This window comes from Calidris pugnax, unplaced genomic scaffold, assembly GCF_001431845.1.
Source record: "Calidris pugnax isolate Ruff unplaced genomic scaffold, ASM143184v1 scaffold225, whole genome shotgun sequence".
Lineage (NCBI taxonomy): Eukaryota > Metazoa > Chordata > Aves > Charadriiformes > Scolopacidae > Calidris > Calidris pugnax.
Window position 1 is genome coordinate 3014450 of NW_015091072.1, and position 18373 is coordinate 3032822.

The 18373-nt window shown below is 39.0% G+C and overlaps 1 protein-coding gene across 2 annotated transcripts in view; it reads left to right on the top strand.

Moving 5' to 3' along the window:
* GSK3B (glycogen synthase kinase 3 beta) overlaps positions 1-18373 on the top strand; it is a 173944-nt gene that overhangs the window by 639 nt on the left and 154932 nt on the right. The window lies entirely within an intron of this gene.

The window sequence follows — 18373 nt, forward strand, 5'->3', positions numbered from 1 at the left end:
CTGGCTCTGAAGGAGAAAGCTCGGAAGATTTTTTTTTTTTTTCCATGCACTCGTAGATCGGGTGTGAGCACCTTTTAGTCCAGCCCATTAAAAAAAAAAAAAAGGGGGAAAGAAAAGGGAGGGGGAGGGGGGGCTTACAAAAGGTGTCTCTCTAATATCCTCCAGGCTCTGGTAAAATGCTCAATAGAGGGGATAAGAAAATGGTTATTTTGACATGTGAGCCTATGGAGTCGTTATTTCAAGCTCGGCGTGCCTTTTCCAGCTTTCTGATCACAGGAATATTGTTAAGAATGAGGCCTGTGCTTTATTCTGCACAGGCGTGTTGGAAATTGTGTTTAATATGTGCCCATCCTTCATCTTCTGTCTTGTGGGATTAGCCGGTTTGTGTGAATTAAAAATATGTATTGCATCTGAACAAAATGCACAGTGCGAATGGAAAAAGGCCCTGTTCTGAGTCGCTAAAGATTGGCTATACATGTACAATAGGGAATTTTTTAACTCGATTTGAATATGTTTATATTAACAACTAACTTGTTCTTCCAGATTCATATTAATAGCTTAGTTTTCAGAGATATTTTTCCTTTTCTTATGGAAGCGCAGGGTGGTATCTTTATGGGACCTGGAATGCTTGATATGCATTAACCATTCAATTGATCTATTTGATACTTGCGTACGGCCACACCTGACATGGCTCTGTGTGCATGCGTGCATATATATCATATCATTTTATGCATTTCATTTCAAAGTGCTGTGAGATTGTGAGCTTTTTGACAGATCAGGAATTCTGACGTTTTTTCTGCACTGAAATGTCTTCCACTGCGGTTGAAACCTTGAAGGGAGCGTTGGGCTCGGGTCCGTAGCCTACCTTGTATCTGCATGATCAGCACGCCTGCAGCGCTTTGAAAAACATGGGTGCAGTTAACCCATATTAGCAGCATAAGAACATATATTTGATAAGGTCCAGCAGCAGCATTTATTAAGGATTTCTTGATATGTGTGGAGAAAAACTGTGGGGTGACTCCATTTTAATTTATTGGTTTACTTTATGCGCGCGCGGAGTAGAGAGCAGGTCTTGTTGATCAGTGTTTCTGCAGGTGGCTGTCTAAACCAAACCAGACCTAAACCTGTCATGCTCAGCAGCTAAATTTGTCTTATTCAGGCTGTACAGCTTGATTCTTGAAAGGTCATTGATGCTCCTTTCCCGTTTATTTGAGGTCAAAGACTAGACAGATGCTTGCCTGTGAAGAGGGTGCTAACTGATGCAGACTAACAAGTTTGCAAATATGATTCAATCCCAAGTGTACACTGAGGGAGAAACAAAGGCTGTAGCATAAAGCACACGTACTTGTGATAACCCCCACAGTCGCTCTAGTCATGTGCTCCTGGTCCTTCTGCTGTCTGGAAAAAAAAGTCAGAACAAAGCAAGAGAACCACATACAAGGATTCTGTGGGAAATGCAGTTTATATTTTCAGCTAATCCATCTATGTGAGGCAGTCCGGGAAGTTAACTTTTTTTTTTTCCTTTGTAAGAGAGGAAAATTTCCGTGTGTCAAAAAGGGTTCTATTTTTCAGATTCTCATGCGTTTTGGTAGCATTTTATGGCATGATGTAGCAAGTTATTGATTACCAGTGTTAAGTGATTTTTTTTATTTTTTTTTTCCCCAAGCACTCGTGGTGAATTTCCTTGTCTCTTTCTTTTTGCTATTTATTTACAGACTGATACTTAGTTACATTCTGAGCTCTTTTGAGTGAAAGCTGAGACAAAAGAGTCTTTGTGGGGTAGGTGAAAACTGTTGGATTGGTATCCTCTGAGTTGCTTGGACATCTTTAGTACTTCTGTCTTGGTGCAGATATTTTTCCGAGTCATCAGGGACCAAAACCTGACTTGCTTGATGTCAGCCTTTTTGCTTTGGTTTGTAAGCCTGGAGTTGAGGTGAAATTAAATGATGAAGTCACTCTGGTGTCTCTGCAGCTATTACTGCTCCTGGCTGAGCACTGCAACAGCTATCTATGAAGGATGGATCCAAGTGATAAGGAAAAGATTGATGAAGTGATGGAGGGCTTGCTGGCCCTTATGTTACCTGGAAGGAGCAGCACTAGAACCGTCTGATGGTTGCTCTTTTCCCCAAGGTATATGTGGGAGAAAGAGTGAACAGGGATTTTTTTCACTTTTTCCCTGTGTAATTTATTCGACTTATTTTATGAGACTTTGTTCTCAGGAGTTAGTAAGAAAGCCTGAGCCTTGAATGAAAGAATGGGAGATTACCAACAGCTGCTTCTCCTCTTGTTGTTGGGAAAGATGACTTCTCATGCATGCTGCTCTCGTTGCTCTATAAAAGACGTTACAAGTGTTTTTAACATCTTTGCAAGAGTAGGAAGCCTGTGGCCTTCTTGTGTCTCTTTCAAGCCATGTCAGCATCAAAAGTACCTTCTGAGATCTATTTTTTGTTTCTCTATTTATATTTTGTTGGTTTTAAAATCACTCCACCATTCTTTCTACCTCACCATACGGATTTCTACATTGAAGTAATTCTCAAGTAGGTTATTCTTTGTGGAAGTCTGCATTGCTGCTTTTGTAGGCTTTTCCTGCACAAAAAAAGTGTGTGTGTGCTCCTTGTGTTGAGCCTGTTTCTCAAGAGGAGGTAGCTGAGCTTCCAGTTTTTCACTTGCTGATACTGTCAGTCTGCTGGTTACAGTATAAGAGAAGAGGCATGAGCTTGAAGCTTTCTTTTGTTCTTCACCTAGTTGTTCTTGCATTGCTTCCAGATGTACATTGTTTCTCCAATGGGACAAAAATAATCCCGAAATATAAAGGGTAGTCATGCAACACATGACCAAAAATATCTGTATAAAAATAGAAGTCTTGAAGTTTGCAGTTTAAGAGTTTTCATCTAATGACAATGGAATTGATTATTATTATTATTATTTATTATATCTTCCCTGAGCTTCTGGAAAGTAAGTGTTTCAAGTAACACCAAGGCCTTGTAGACAGCAGTGCTTATTGTAACTGTAGCCAATGATCTTGTTGGTCTGCAGTAAATAATGTCATGGCTAACGCTTGCCATGAAGAGCTTTTTTGCTCCATGTGTGAGTGTCATGGCTCTGTAATTGTTTATGCAGAATTTGTTAACTTGGAGGGTGAGGAAGGCAGTTTTATTTAGCTAATTCTGATGTTGTACTCATACTCTTGGTTGCAAAATCTAAAGGACAATCTTGTAATAATTCATTTTGGACTCTCTGGAAGAATGTTACAGTGGTGCCAAACTTGGGTTTTGTTGAAGTTCTTTTCTTCTTAGATTCACTGGGTTTTTTTTACTGTATAATTTACCAAAAAGCACAATAGCTTGGTAAGCATATTGTTGTGTACTGTTCACATGTGGTACTACTGCTGGCACTTGGGCGTGATGCATCTTTTGTTAGTGTAACATCTCTTTAAAAAGTGGTTCATGAAGGAATAAAGTCTGAGGGTTTGTTGCTTGGTTAGTAGCTGCTCCACAAGCGAGGACACCAAAGTGGCTGCTTTTTAGGTAGCACGTGGTGTCTAGGTGACAGTTTAATACTGTGTGATGTCCAGGTAGGTGTGTAGGAAGAGCCTTGGAAAAGAGCACCCTGGGCAACTTCAGTGAGAAGGAATGAGCGGGGCTGTTGAAACTGGCAAAACGATTGAGATAATGCCACCTTCTGTTTCTCAACCCAGTTAGGGTAGGGCCCTCTCTATTGCTTTGATAGCAGTTTCTGCCTAATCGGTTTCTGAAACTGGAAGCCGCCCATCCTGCTCTCCTTGCTGGAGAGAGGAAGATCACTCCCTTCCAGAAGCCTGCTGAGTGTTATGTGTCTGGCCGTCACTGATCCTAGCCCTGTCCAGCTTTCTGACTGCTGCTGGGTGAACAGCTTTCCTCCTGCCCAAACTTGAAAAAAAAATTGCGCTAACGGGGTCAGCTGATGACCGCGTGTGCTACAGTGAGAGGCGTCTCGTGCTGTAGTGCCCCAAAGTCATGCCTTGCAGACTGAAAAGGACTAAAACAGCTGGCTGCTGTACACTGCCAAACTATTTTTATTTTTTTTTTCTTTATTCATGTTATTGGGGTAGTTGAGCTGAAAAATAATACAAAAAGTGAGGCCTGCCAATGGAACCTGTCAAATGATAATTTGACTAATTATTTTGCTGTGCACCCCCATCTTGTTTGTAGTTTGTTGGATTTTTTTTTTTTTTTTTTTTTTATAGATTTAAAACTTCAAAATCAGGGAGGGTGAACAGGGGTGGTATTTGAAAAAGAGAGACACAGTTCCCTAAACAAAGGGAAAGAGAGAGGAGGGTTAAGACAATGTGATGGAGAAGAGCACAAATTAAGGTCAAAAGGCACAGTTGTTTGTGGTAGTACTAGAAAAATGTCTAAAATAGGAAGAGAAAACAGCTTCACCCCCTTTTTTTTTTTTTTTTTTTGGTTTTTTTTTTTTTTTTTTTTGTGTAAGACATACTGAGGTTTATTCTGAACCTTTTCTTCTTATTCCATCACTGTTTAGCACATTTCCTCTTCCCTACACTCCTTCCTGGAGGTGATCCCCTATTGTATTATTCCTTGATTCACCTTTTGTATTTCTTAGCAATATTGTAACCATCTTGTTCACCTATTTACACAGCTGTGGAAACCCATGTGGTTTATGGAGTATGTTCCTTGCCTGTATGCATCCTATCTCTGGAAGTTGGTATCACTTCACCTGTCAACTTCATAGGGCCTTTTAGGTATCACAAAGCAGTGGTGGTTTATGTACTTTGATCTTTTTCTTGGGGAATAGGAAAAGAAGTAGTTATTTGGCATGTATTGCTGAAGACTACTCTACAGGCTGAAGGCTTTCCCTCTACCGTTCCAAGAGTTCTTTAATTTTGTATATTGTATCTTCTAAGTGGTATTTGAGAGAGAACATTAGGGATTTTCCAACACTGGTGTCCAGTTTACTCATCGCAGGTCTTCAAAATGTTACAATTTTATGGGCTATTGCTCTTCCCTTGCTCCATGGTCTTGCTTGAACTGGATGGATGAATGATGTGAAGGAGACTCAAAGCCTACAGGTTATCTGTGTTTGCAAAAAGCCTGCAGTTAAAGCTTTGTGCTGTGATCATCTCTGGCATTTTCTGTAGCAATGCTAAACCTTTTAGTTATTTGAACGTGTTAGCTAATAATATGCAAGCTGGTTGGAGAGCACTTGTAGCCTCTTGGTTCAAGCTGTTGGAGTCCTTTTGTTTTGAATGACTTGATGAGTCCCATTTTAAATTGGACGGTCTATTACCTTTGAATTTCCAGAAATTTCTATAGACTGAATATTTTTCTGGAGTTCTCTCCCTTTTGTTTTTGTTAAAAAAAAACACTAAACTTTACTCTGAGAACTTTTAGTCACCATAGCTAGTGTGGGAAGTGCTAAAGTGGCTGTCTCCTGCAGAAGCTCTATGGCTGGTGTAGTTACTTGGCTGATTTCTGAATTGTAATGAGCATCAGCCCAGTGTAACCTTGAAAAATGCATAAAACTTTTAATGTCAAGCAGCTACAAAAAGGAGCTTATTGAATGTTTAGATTCCTCCTGAAACACCTCTCCTCGTTTTTCTTTGACTTCAGGCCATATAAAATCCAAACTTTTGTTAGCATTTCCTTCGGTAAGCTGCACAAATAGATATTTCTTTATGTGTGTTGAAAATAAGTATTAATTACAGCTTTTACAATGTGGCAAGAAAAGATGTTCTCTCAGACATAAAGGCTCAAACCCATAAAATGCTGTACAGGTCAACCCACCTGTCTTTTGGTGTAAAACCAGAAACCTCCTTGGCACTTCTCATCTGGTGGAGATTGTTGCCAAAAGTGCTGCCATTGGGGAAGATGCAAGTTTGCAGGTGTGATGGTCTATGCCACTTTGTTTTTGAATTGACTTAAAGTGTAGCCATATATTGAGTGCACTGCAGCAATCTGGTCTTAAGGTGAGAAAGGTGTGAGACATGGTAGCAACGTACACCTCTGAGAAATGGCTGTAACATCATAGTGACACTCGGGCGAGGTGTTCCTGTCAGCGCTGCTGTATCTTACTAAACAGGAGACTAAAATGAAGCTCTGCGTGAAGCTTTTGCAAACTACATCTGGATAACTACTACAGGTATAACTGCTTTGACCAAATTTCAGAATCCATCCTACCCCCATTGATACTGGTTTTCCATTCCGTAGAGAGAGTCAGTTTTCTAGGTGTAGTCTGTGGGACGGAGCATGTTTGACTCAATCCTATATACTCTGACAGTGCTGCTGTGTGATGTTCTGTAAATGATTTCAACAGAAATCCATGTTGGAGACCTTACTGAAAGCACTTCTGTAGCGCCCTCTGAGAATTGTCAAAAATGTGGATGCCCAGAAGTCACGCTGCTGTCCCTTTAAAAGAAGCGGACAGATTTTTTTATTTTCTTATATGATCAGTGCTATCAAAGAATCTTTTCATTAGGTGCTCTTGCCACAGATGACTTGTCTGTTGTTCAGTAAAAGAAATAAAGCAAAGCAGTTCATTCTGTACTTTTATCTCTTGCAGACGGGAAGCAGATCTAAGCATTTAAGGCAATTTGTGTTCTCGCCCTAGTCTGTCTTGCCACCTTCCTTTCTTCCATTGTAAGATAGCTTGTCAACGTCAAGCAATGAGGGTTTTTTAAACCAAAGCCATACAGCCACAGCTTCTTCTGAAGGGATGGCACCAGTCCTTGCCTAGAGTATTGACACTTCTCCATAGCAGCAGACGCAGTATTTTCTAGTTTAGTCTCATCAGCTGATGTGCTGTAAGTTTAGTATCGGTACCAATGCTTCCTACACATGCACTTGACTAGTGAGTTGGTATTAACTGGGTAAAAGTGAGTTTCCAAGTATCTTCCATGTGATTAATTTCTTGATTATTTGCTGGGTTTCTGCGTCAGCAATGTGGAGTCATTTAGCTGAAGGAATAGCGCTGTGGGGTTGCAGAGGTCCTTGGTGCCTGGCATTGGAAATTCACTTCGGTGTGCTTGTAACTAAGAGCTTGCAGCTAGGAAAAATACCGTTTCATAACTCTGTAATAAATCTGAATATGGCTGTCGCTTGCTTTGTAGGTTATAATGACCGATGTATTCATGTTGAAAGTAGTGAATGACTGTTATGCTATTACAATAAGGCTGAGTTGACTTATTCAGAGATAGCTGCTAGTATTTTTCCTTTGTTTAGGTAGCTTCTGCTGGATTGTTAATTTTGAGTCTGGAAAGTGTCTCTTAAACATAACGTATCACGGGACTGTGTAGTGGTATAGTTACGTTGCTCAATGTGTCTCTTCAGGCAGCAGGGCGGGTTTGAAGGAACCTGTTAGTAGGCCAAGTGCCTGCCATGAGCATAATAAGAGACCTGCTGATCTGAAGAGAAAGGGGAGATGTTCCTGATTGATACCAATGGATAAGTAAATGCTGTAGAGGGTGTATGAGACTTGGGAATACTGAGCTGCTGTGCAATGCATAAAGATAAGTGTTTGAGTGGAACGGCAAAAGTCACCACAGGCTTTTGGATCAGAGCACTTAGAAGGAGAGAAGTTGGGTGTTGGCTCTGAAGTTGTAACCAGAAGGGAAGCAGCAGCTGAATTTTTCCAACCAAGGCAGACTTTTTACAGCCACAACTGTAGAACGTCGTCTGTTTTGACTTTTTTAGCACGAATATAATTCTTGTCGACTACAAGCCCTGTAGTTCAAAGAAGCATCTTTTGCCAGGAATGCAGGCAATTGTTTAACTTTCAGACAGGCCAAGAATATGTTTTGCAGAAAGATAAACTAAAATGTGACCATTGCTGCAAAGAAGATTTTGATTTTTCTTGCAGTATAGAAAGAGGAATAACTGTTTAGTCATAGTTGATGGCATCAATCTGTTTGATTTTTCTTGGTTCACACCCTGCTGCAAACAGTTACATAGAACCTATATTATTATTTGTATCCCATCTCTCATGTGCTTCATTTGTCTTAAGTATCTATAAAAAAATAAATTGACCTGTATGAGTGGGTTTCCTTGAGGGAGGAAGGGGACTCAAATTCATCAGCCTAAATAAGCAGAATTTTTGGTCGCTGGCCAAGTAAACATGAATCATTTGGCACAGATCTGTATCCCTGTGAATGAAGTCCATAGTCATAAGTGAATTTCCCCACATTTGTGGGAGGCTGAGTATCGGCATCAGAAATAATGTTTCTTGCCTTGCTGAGAGAATAAAAGCTTTCTGGCAAGGCGTACTTTTGCAGGTGAGTAGATGTAAGGCTTCTGGAATGTTTGGGGGTTTTTGTTTGGTGGTTTTGGTGTTTTTTTTATATATATACAATTGCTCAATTGAAACTTAAAGAAGCAGAAAATAATGTTGTCCTTGAGAAGATCTTATCTGTTGACAATTTCATTTCCAATGTTCCAGTCTTACTCATGATTGGATCTACTGGCTTGGGAGCCACAGGTGTGTGTAGTGTAATGCAGTGTGGTAGATGGTAGATGCAAGTTAACGTTTTTTTTTTTTTTTGTATGTTCCTCAGAGAACAGAGAAGCCTTACGAATCAAATTGCAGTTTCAGAGACTTTGAAATATGTTTACAAAAATTATTAATTTTGGATTACATGTTTTAGTAACTGCAACAGACTGCAGAGTTGACTTGAGTCTTGGGGGAAATGCTTTAAAGGCCTATGGAAAGCTAGGTGGTTTTTTTCTCTGTTTGTCAGGTTTTGGTTTCCAGTGGATGAACTAGTGAGTGCACTAGAGACAAAAGCATGAGGTTTGAGTAGAGTAGGAGAACTTTACTATTCAGAAATGTTGGGCCTGAACTTTAGATTATATTTGTCAGTGGAAGGACAGGGAGAGCTTTGATTGCAACTTGCAGAAGGAAAGATACTGGTGTTTTTAGATTGAACTCAATTTCGGCATTGCTGTTCCTTGATCAGTGCAGTAGGCATGCGTTTGTTTGGGGTTGTTTATAGATTTTTGTTATGCAAGTGACATGGGGATGACAATTAAGTATATTTGTTGGACTCTTTACATGCCCAAGTAATGGAGTTCACCAGCAAATTCTCTAAACGTTATTCAATCAGTGGGTTTTAGAAATGAAGTTGGCTTAATAGAAGATCTCTACAGGGTAATGGAATACTACTAAATCTGCAAGTCTCTCCTATTTCGTGGTAGACTCAACTTCAATGGACTGAAGCTTCTCTTTGGCTGGAGTTACTAGCTTTCAGTGTCCATAGAAGGTGACAAGGACATGGCTGGGACCTGTGACAGTGGAAGAATGACGGCTGTTTTCCCAAGTAGCACATTTGAAATGCCTTTGGGATTTTGCAGACAGGTATAGATATTTATGAGGCAACAAACAACATGTTTTGTGTGCTGTAGGTGCTTTGGCTTTACGCAATAGCCTGTGGATTTCTTTTTTTATGTAATACACTAGATTATTTTTTCACTGGTGATGTTTGAGCAGTCCATGATTGACTGTGAATTTTGATTAGACTGGGTCAACTCTAAAAGGGAGTAGTCCAGAGATGTTTATGCTATGTCCACAGCTCTTTGTAATTATGATACTTCAGAAGTAGTCATATTGAGACAGTGATGCTGCCCGCATTTCAAAATACCTGGTGAAAGCCTAATTTTCTTTCTTACTTAGTCGCATAATTACAAAATGTAAATTTCTTCTAGAGTTACTTTAGAATGTGTAGTAGTAGCTATATGCCTTTTGGGTTATTTGGACATTGTGGGGGCATTGTTTTGAGTGTGTGTTTTGTTTTTTTTTTTCTTTATTTTGTCTTTTGGTTTGCGGTTGGTTTTGGTGGGTTTTTCTGGTGGTTTTTCTTTTCTTTTTTTTGGGGGGTGTGTGCTTTTTTTTAAGAGCAACTAGAATCAGGAGGGGGTTCCTGGCAGACCAGGTCAAAGTCAGTAGATTACAGATGAGAACAAATCATGATAAATTTTTCTCTAGCAGCTCCTTTTACTCTACTACTTTTTACATGTATTTTTGTGTAGTGACACACACATACACACATATGCATTGTCAGAAATATGAAACGGAGGGGAGGAGATGATCTAGGTTTCAGAGATCTGCAATTTAAACCCAGACCATGTGTGAAGGTTTTGCTTTAGAGCTTCTGCTTTAAAGCCTTACAGACTGTTTTAAAATGTTCTGCCAGATCTGGGTTGACTTAATTACATTTCTGCAGACCGAACTTGGGACTGATGTTTTAATACTTGAACAATAATTGTTTTGTCAGAAATAGCGAACCTGTTTCTCATTTGATTTCACATGATACATTCTGTAACTTGGTAATGTCCTATCCCACTAGCATTAACATTTAATTTTGATGCTGCTGAGGGAGCTCTGAAAGAAGCTGCATTGCAACCTAATGTGCTGATTCTATCACTCTAAATGCCTTTTTCCCTTTGAGTGTTGTGACTATGGGAGACGTCTCTCCTGGTTGCAGATTTTGTGTTTAGGTTGTTAGCAAGCCAATTTTTAAAAAGCACACTGGTAAGGCAAGAAATTAGATATCTGCCTTAGATAAATTGTGTGATAAATCAAGATTTTTGTGTGTATGTGTCTATAAAATGGAATATTTTTAGAACTCATAAGAGGTTAGTTTTCCTAACTTTTACCTAAAAGGTTAGGTAAGGACATAGTTGCTGTGTGATTTTAAGACTTTATTTTCATTCAGTGAGGTTAAAAGTATTTGATATCGGGGGTGGGGGGGGAGAGGCTTGAGACACATTTACAAGTTTTGCACGTATTTGCAACACTAATTAGTGAACCTGTAACAGTCTGTATTGAATGCTGGGATTCAGTAGCCATGGATTTTTTGGGATGTTACTGCAAAAGCAAAAAAACTGAACACACCCCCCCCCCCCCCAAACCAATTTTAACTGTACACCTGTTGTAGGTGCACATCTGTCTTTTTAAACAAAATTGTAGTCTTTCTGTCACTTTTTTTTGGCTAGGTAATTGAAGCATTACATTGAACCATTTTTTACTGTAGCATGGCTATGACTAATATATGGAAAAAGCATGGGGTTTTGACAAACTGTTGATAATTCAAGTTAGTATATACTCCATTAGCAGAAACCTGTCACAGAAATGCTGCAAACCTGTGGCCTTTTCTTGTTCTCAATTTTGGGTACGTTGATTATGCACCTCAATAACATATGAATACAAAAGTTTATATTGACTTTCAAAGCTGCTCATGGTATTCTTGTTTGAGTATCTGGAAAGACTGGTATCATGTAGGTTTTAACTTGCTTATTTTGGCTGTTCGCGCTTACTGTGCAGCCTGGTGTCTTCTGTTCTGTGGTGCTTTCACCTCTCCTGGCATTTTTGTGTACTGCTGTGCTTCCAGTGAAGTCCCAAGGTCCTGGTGCACTGGGCTTCACTGGTGTATAAATTCATCTGCAGGGGTGAGCAGCCCTCACCAAGTACTTTGCAGGTGTGCCTTGAGTCTGTGGGAATGGAGTAAGCAATTCTGGCAGGGAAAATTAAAAAAGGCTAGTAGGAGTGGCTTCTCTGTCTGGTGTGCTAGTATGCCAAATATTTTTCTGGGAAATAAGAGGAAGAAGCATATGAAAAATGTATTGGTAGTCCATTGAATCGTAGGACCAGATGCAGGACATTTATGCAATAAGGAAAACAAAGTCTCAGCACCGAGGACTAAACTTTCTAGAAGGCTGTTGTATTACAGGGTATTAAGTTTTGCTTTGAGACTATAGATGGAATTTTTTGACTGTAGTATATTTGAAAGACCTGTTATTTCTAAGTATAGTAGAGAACAAAGGCAAGTATTTATAAAAATTCAGGTAATGTCCAGGATTTTATCAGGAAAAATAGTTAATAAAGGGCTGGGAAATTTGTCTGCAGATGAAGAGGAATAATGAGCTTTCATCTGACACTGAAAACAGCAAATGCTACTGAACTCTTGGAGATTTGTTTGTTGAAATCCCTTGATTTGCTCTGGGCATCCTTTGTGTTATTTTACTTTGATTTCTCATTCTGTCTGTATTGATATGAAACCCACGCATACTTAAAAAGCGTGCATTGAGGCAGGTATTGATTATGTGGCCATTGTTGTTTCTTACCTCTTTCTTCTGTCCTACTGTATGGAATTATTTGGTGTGTGGAATCAGCTCTGCCATATTTATTACTATTTTTTGTGCTTCTGTGGGAGGCAGGTCATTAAATATACGACTACCTCATAGTACCCTTCCTCCATTTTTAGATGAAAATACAAAAAGCTAGTGCAATAATACTAGTGCTATACCACATTTGTAAATTAAATGTGAAATGTTCTCCTTTGTAAAATGTACCTTTTTTGGATATCCTGACTATATAATGTGTAACTCTTCAAATGATGTGAAAAATAGAGCTGAACTACGGAAGTTGGATGATCTGACTTGAGAGTTGGTGCTGCTACTGAAAGTTCAAGAGTGTACTTTCTTGCATAGAAGACAGGAAGGTAGGCTGGTGTGGTTATGAATCACTTTTGCTTCATCTTGGCAAGGTATTAAAAAAAAAATATATTCCTTTGTACTACTAAAAGAGAAATAGCCGAAATCCTCTAGAATCCTCTACTGAATCCTCTAGTCAAAACTGCCCTTTTAAAACATATGGTACTCTTCAGATTCTTGCAAAGTGACTCCCCCCTCCATCCTTGGCTGTTCTTTGAAGAAAAGGATATGTAGACCACGTAACTGAAACCTCTTAAAAGGACGTCAGCCACGCAACGTGCTGGTAAATGGAGTCAACTGTGTGGCATGAAAGTCCTTGTTTAAAAACACATCATCCACTAAAAACTTCAAGTGTGTACTTTTATAGAATACTGTTATTTCTTTCCTCCAGTAATTGTCACAGCATCATTTTCTTTTTTTTTTGGGTTTATGCAGCTGAGATCTCTTTGTTCCCATAAAATGGTATTGGACATGGGCAACAAGATGCAATGCTGGAGAACAATGTAATTTATTGTTAGGTAAAGCTACTGATTGTGCTTAAAATCTATGGCATATGCGTATGTATAATTTAAGGCATATGTCTGTGTGTACACCTCCTGTTAGTTGCTGTGGTGTTTGCTCATGGCTGCTCTCAAAGACAGGAGAATGCATTAGGCAAGGCCTTGATTTGACCCAGTGTGTCTGTTATTACAAATGAAATGTCCTTATGTTGTCTGTGCTCACTTTCACACTGTTAACTATTTTATATATCCTGGCAGAAACTCAGACTTTTGTTTGTCTAAGAGGGGTCTGCAGCCATTCTAAAATAAATGTTCCTTTGAAGTTAGTGGGTACTTGTGGTCAAACTAGAAGGATGGGTCAAGGGGGTTCTGCAGAGATTTCTTAAGTGTAGTAGTAAGGTTTTTTTTTGTAGCTGATCTGAGTAAACTCTCTAGACTTGCAGATTGCATTCCTTTCAGAGGTGCTTCAAGGACTAAAGAGCACATGTTTAAAAATGATCTTGACAAAGCAGTGGTACCAAAGTAGGATGAAATTTAACAGGGGCAGATGTAGTCTATTTGTCTTCAGTAAGACTTGCCTGTGCGCGTAATAGGGTGGGGAATAACTTGGAAATGCAGGAAAACTGGCAGAGAAGAATCTGGAGTTAGATATTTGCACAATGGTCATGAATCAACTGATGTTGCAGAACTAGCAGATTTTTTTACTGAATGCATTAACAGGAATGTCATGTAAAATACACGCAGTTAGCCTTCTCACTTCTTGGCGTGCTAATAAGTCTAACTTAAAGTGCAGCACCTGGTTTTGGTATTGTAGTAGTGGGAGAAGAGTAGCTGCAGGCAAAGTGGAATGGGCAGAGATCTAGACGGTGTGCTCTAAGGGAAAGCCAAGAGCACTTTGGATGATTTATTTTGGGACTGAAAGGAGATTTCTTTTGATAATGTTCTCTAAATATGCTAAAGATAGCTGGAAAGAAAAGACTAAGCTGTTGTCTTCTCCACTGGAGATGAAACAATTTATAAATGTAAATTGCAGCAAACATGCTTTAAGATGGTTGAGTCAACTTGTAAGAACAATGAGAGCACTGGAATAGATTAGGAACGCTGTCAGATTCCCAGCAGTGGTTGTTTTAAAAATGAAGAAGTTTACCAGGTAGTTTATATATAGAAGTTTGGAGAGGTTTTAATTAAGATGGCATGTGGTCCCTTACAGTGTTATTTTCTGTCATTCTGGTTATATCTGCAAGGTCTTGGAGTGAATTTCAGTTACAGCCCACTGACCCTGTTCCTTTTCTCCTTGGGATGAAGTACCCTTGCTAACTGACAGCTTGCTGTCAGTTACTGGTTGTGAAGATGAGGATCTGTGAAACTGGTCACAGCTTTAGCACTTAAAGGCTAGATAGATTATCTTAGAGAGGTTAGCTTCAGTCTGGGAATTTGGCACATGCAATGGCTTTTCCTAACCTTGGCACATAGCTCTAATTTTGAAAGAATCCTAGAGTAGTTTGGGTTGAAAGGCACCTTTAAAGGTCATATATTCCAACCCCCCTGCAATGAACAGGGACATCTTCAACTAGACCAGGTTGCTCAGAGCCCCATCCAACCTGACCTTGAACGTTTCCAGGGATGTCCCCCTCTTTGGGCAACCTGTTCCAGTGTTTCACCACCCTTATCATAAACAATTTCTTCCTTGTATCTAGTCTGAAAGAACTTCCTTAGCCTTGGAGTTTAGGTAAATGTACTGTATTTGAAAAAGGTTAGTATGGTTCAGGAGTCTGTATTTTTAGTTAGAGGTTTAAACTGGGTCTGTGTTCTGTTTTTTGACATAAGTGCTGTTCAAATGAAAGCTAGCTCTCGTTTGGTAGTCCTGTACTGCAGTTGAGAACCACAGACTTTCTTTGGAGGATCTCTAGAGTTTGCTTCATGTTGGTCCTGGGAAAAACAATGCTTTCCTTCAATTTTTGGTCTTGCAGTTCTTACTTCAACACAAAAGAATTTGGTGCAAGTGAGGAACTGCTCAGAGCTTCAAGCACAAACTAGGACTGTATTGCAGTAGCTTATGATAGAGGGTGTCTGCCTAAAAGAACTTATAGTGTAAGTAAATTATTTTGGTCTATAATGCCAGTGCATGAAGAATATTCATTCCTTAACCCGTAACTGTCTATTCACAGTAGTTACTTTAGTTTTTATTTAATAAATGGGCAAGTGTCTGAAGACTATGTGTAGAAACCAGATGTTGCATAGAATATAAGCCAAGGAAGAAAGTAAATTGTTGGTCTTGTATGTCTATGGAATGTAGATAGATACATTCTTTTCATTTTATTAGTGCTGTGGTTCAAAGGTCAAAGATTTGATGTGGACTTTGAAAATCAAAGTATTGCCTTCTGTTACTTCTTTATTCTTCAAATTTTTTAGGGATTTTAATTGACTTGTACCTAACTTTTTGACATACAAGTAAGAGAGATGTGTGAAACTGTTAAGTCTGGAGTTCTCACATGAGAAACTATAAAAATACCTTAGAGCAAAAATGAGCATCTGTATGGTACGTGGTTTCCCATTTGGTGCGGAAACTTTGACTAGAAATAAACAAATGCTTCTTTTTCTGTGCCTCTCAAAGCTACAGTTCTATTTACTGTATATGTGAGGTTACTGTGGAAGGCTGGAATCCTAAAGTACTGTTAATATAACTTTTAAAATTGTATTTCAGTTCTGTAAAACTCTGTTCATGCCTTGCATCCATATTCTAAGTGGTGTTGAATATGCAGAAATAGACAGATGTCAAAATAATTTTTTTCCCTTCTAAGCTACTGAAATGAGAGAGAAGAAATGCCTTCTGCCAAAGGTACAGTAATAGTCCAGAGTGCCTTTTGTTTGTTCCCTTTTAAATCTTTGACTGATGAAAGGCTTAGACCGTTAGCTGTAAGAGAGACTCTTGTTGGAGACTGTCGTACTTCATTTCTAGGCAGAGCTTTGTTTAAGGCTGTGCTTAGTGTTTGCTCTGACTTTGACATGCACAAAATAGTCCATCTCTTAGATGGCTTAGACTGCCGAGGCGTACAGTTCTTTTTTTGTCTGCAGCTGTCATCTGAATGATGGAAGAGTTTACGACTTAGGTATTGTGGAGAACTTGTTTCTCTTCCATGTTGATAGCTCTGAGAGACTGGGGCGCTTCTGTTGACATTCTTCAACTTCGATGCTCTTATGGTGACAAGAAGTCAACAGAATAATCAGGCATCAGAAATAGCTGGTAGGAAAGAAGTAAAGTAGAGCCTAACAAGTGGTCTTTTTTGCTTACTGGAATCATTCAGATTAACTGAGTTTTCTGAAAATGGATAAGGCTTTAAAAAAAAATAGCAAAAAAATTATAATCCCCTCTTTTCCCTGAGCTTGTTCTTGATATTGGGTTCTACTGGATAAGTATGAAACAACTGGTATGCTAACTGAAATGGTAAGTTAATGCAGTTGTTATTATTGAAGTAACTTTCTCATGGGGAAGAAAAATTGGAGAGAAGTACTCATCACTTCTCTTCCATATTTGTCAAAATATTGGTAACTTCATGTATAAAGATGCTTCTGGTTTAAACGTTCACATCTCACTTTCTTGCTCCATTACCTTTGTTGTAGTCAGTATTTGTGTTTGAAGCCACATGGAACCACAGCTCTTGAATGGAGTCATCTCTGGGAACTGTTGTGTTTGTTGTTTGTAATGCTAGAGTTTAGCTGATGTTACACTTACAGGTTTGGGGGGTTTTGGGGGGTTTCAGTTTTATGCAAATATGCTCTACAAATATAAAAAATCTTTTTTGAGGGGAAAAGAGTAAGTGGAATGTCAAACTTGAAAATGGACCTGGTTTAAAGAATGCAGTGATGCACCTTTGGATAAAAAAAGGCAATGATAATTTGAAAATTCAGATCCTACTAATGTCTTAACATTTTAATTTTTTTTTAATGTTTCAGAACTTTTTTTGATACTGACTTTTTACTGAGCTCTTTAGGAGGTGGTGGTAGAAGCAAATGGACTAAGTTTCCAGTTTTGCACTAAAATTGATGTGCAGATCAGTGTATCCAGCTGGGAAGTTTTTAATTAAGCGTGCTAATTAAGTCATGCAGTGTACCCAAAAGCACTGCTTTGTTATAGGATAGAAGAATATTTGCCTTGGCTGTGAGTGAAGGAGAGATACTTCAGTGCACCAACCTTTAAACTCCTGCCAGTGGGAAGAGAATGTGCAGTCTAAAGTCATTCAAGAAAATCTGAGTAACAGCAGTAAAATTTATATTTTTCGTATTTAGGTGCATCTTGCCTTTTCTGTTCTTAAACACTCTTTAACGTGGGACAGATTTTTACTTTCACTAATGCAAAAGTAGAATAATGTACAGGAATATTTCAGTGACCATGAATACAAGTGTCTTAGAAATAGCCTGCTGTAATGTGGAGAGCTTGTGTATTGAAAGCCTATCATTTGGGAACGTGCACAGATGAGATTTTGCACGAGGATGTTGTTATGACTGGGACATCTGAACAATGTAGCTCTAAATGTCGTAAGTGATTCTGGGTAGTAGAGATCAGGAAATGAGTGGAGTCATCTTCGCTGCTGCTGAGGCCACATGTGGAGTACTGCACACCCATCTGATCACTTCAGTCTGAAGCACAAGCCAGCATTGTCATGGGAAAGGTGAACCTGGAAGTGAAACTGATTATATTTGTCATAACTTTGGCAAAATAGTCAGGGAGGATGTTGATTGTATTTTTTTCTCTCTGTAAATACTTGGAGGGCAGGGTGAGAAAACATGAGTTTAAGTAAAATGCTTGTGTAAAAGCCAGGACACTGACGTTATAAAAGGATGTGTTTTCTGTCTTAAAAAATTTAAATATCTCTGTTTTTCTGTTCTCCCCACCCAAAGGAAAAGATATTTTTAGAATAGCTTTCCTCAAGAAAAGGTAAGCACCTTAAGGACTTACCTTGGTTGAGTACACACTCAGGGTTGTACAGTATGGTTTCCTTCAGTAGGAAGATATTGGACTTGGGGACATAAGATATCCGTTTTGTTTTTCTGTTTATTATATATTCTGCTTTCTCATATGAAAAGTTAAAGCTGAGAGGCTTTCATGATTTTAAACCACCACCAACAAAACCCTCAAAAACCAGCTTCAGTCATGCTGAGGGGGATGCTCTGGCGTATATGGAGACGGGCTTTGTTGTGGCTTGAAGAGAATGTCTTGGTTGTGCTTGTTAAAGAACAGTTGTGTGCCTTCATCCAGACCACTAAAGTGGCTGGAATAGAGCTAAAATGAATAAATAGAAACATACTAATTTAGCTGTTCATGAACATATATGGAACGTTTCTTTGTGGCTAGTAGTAACTAGAACAGCCATGTAGCTTTATCAGATGTTG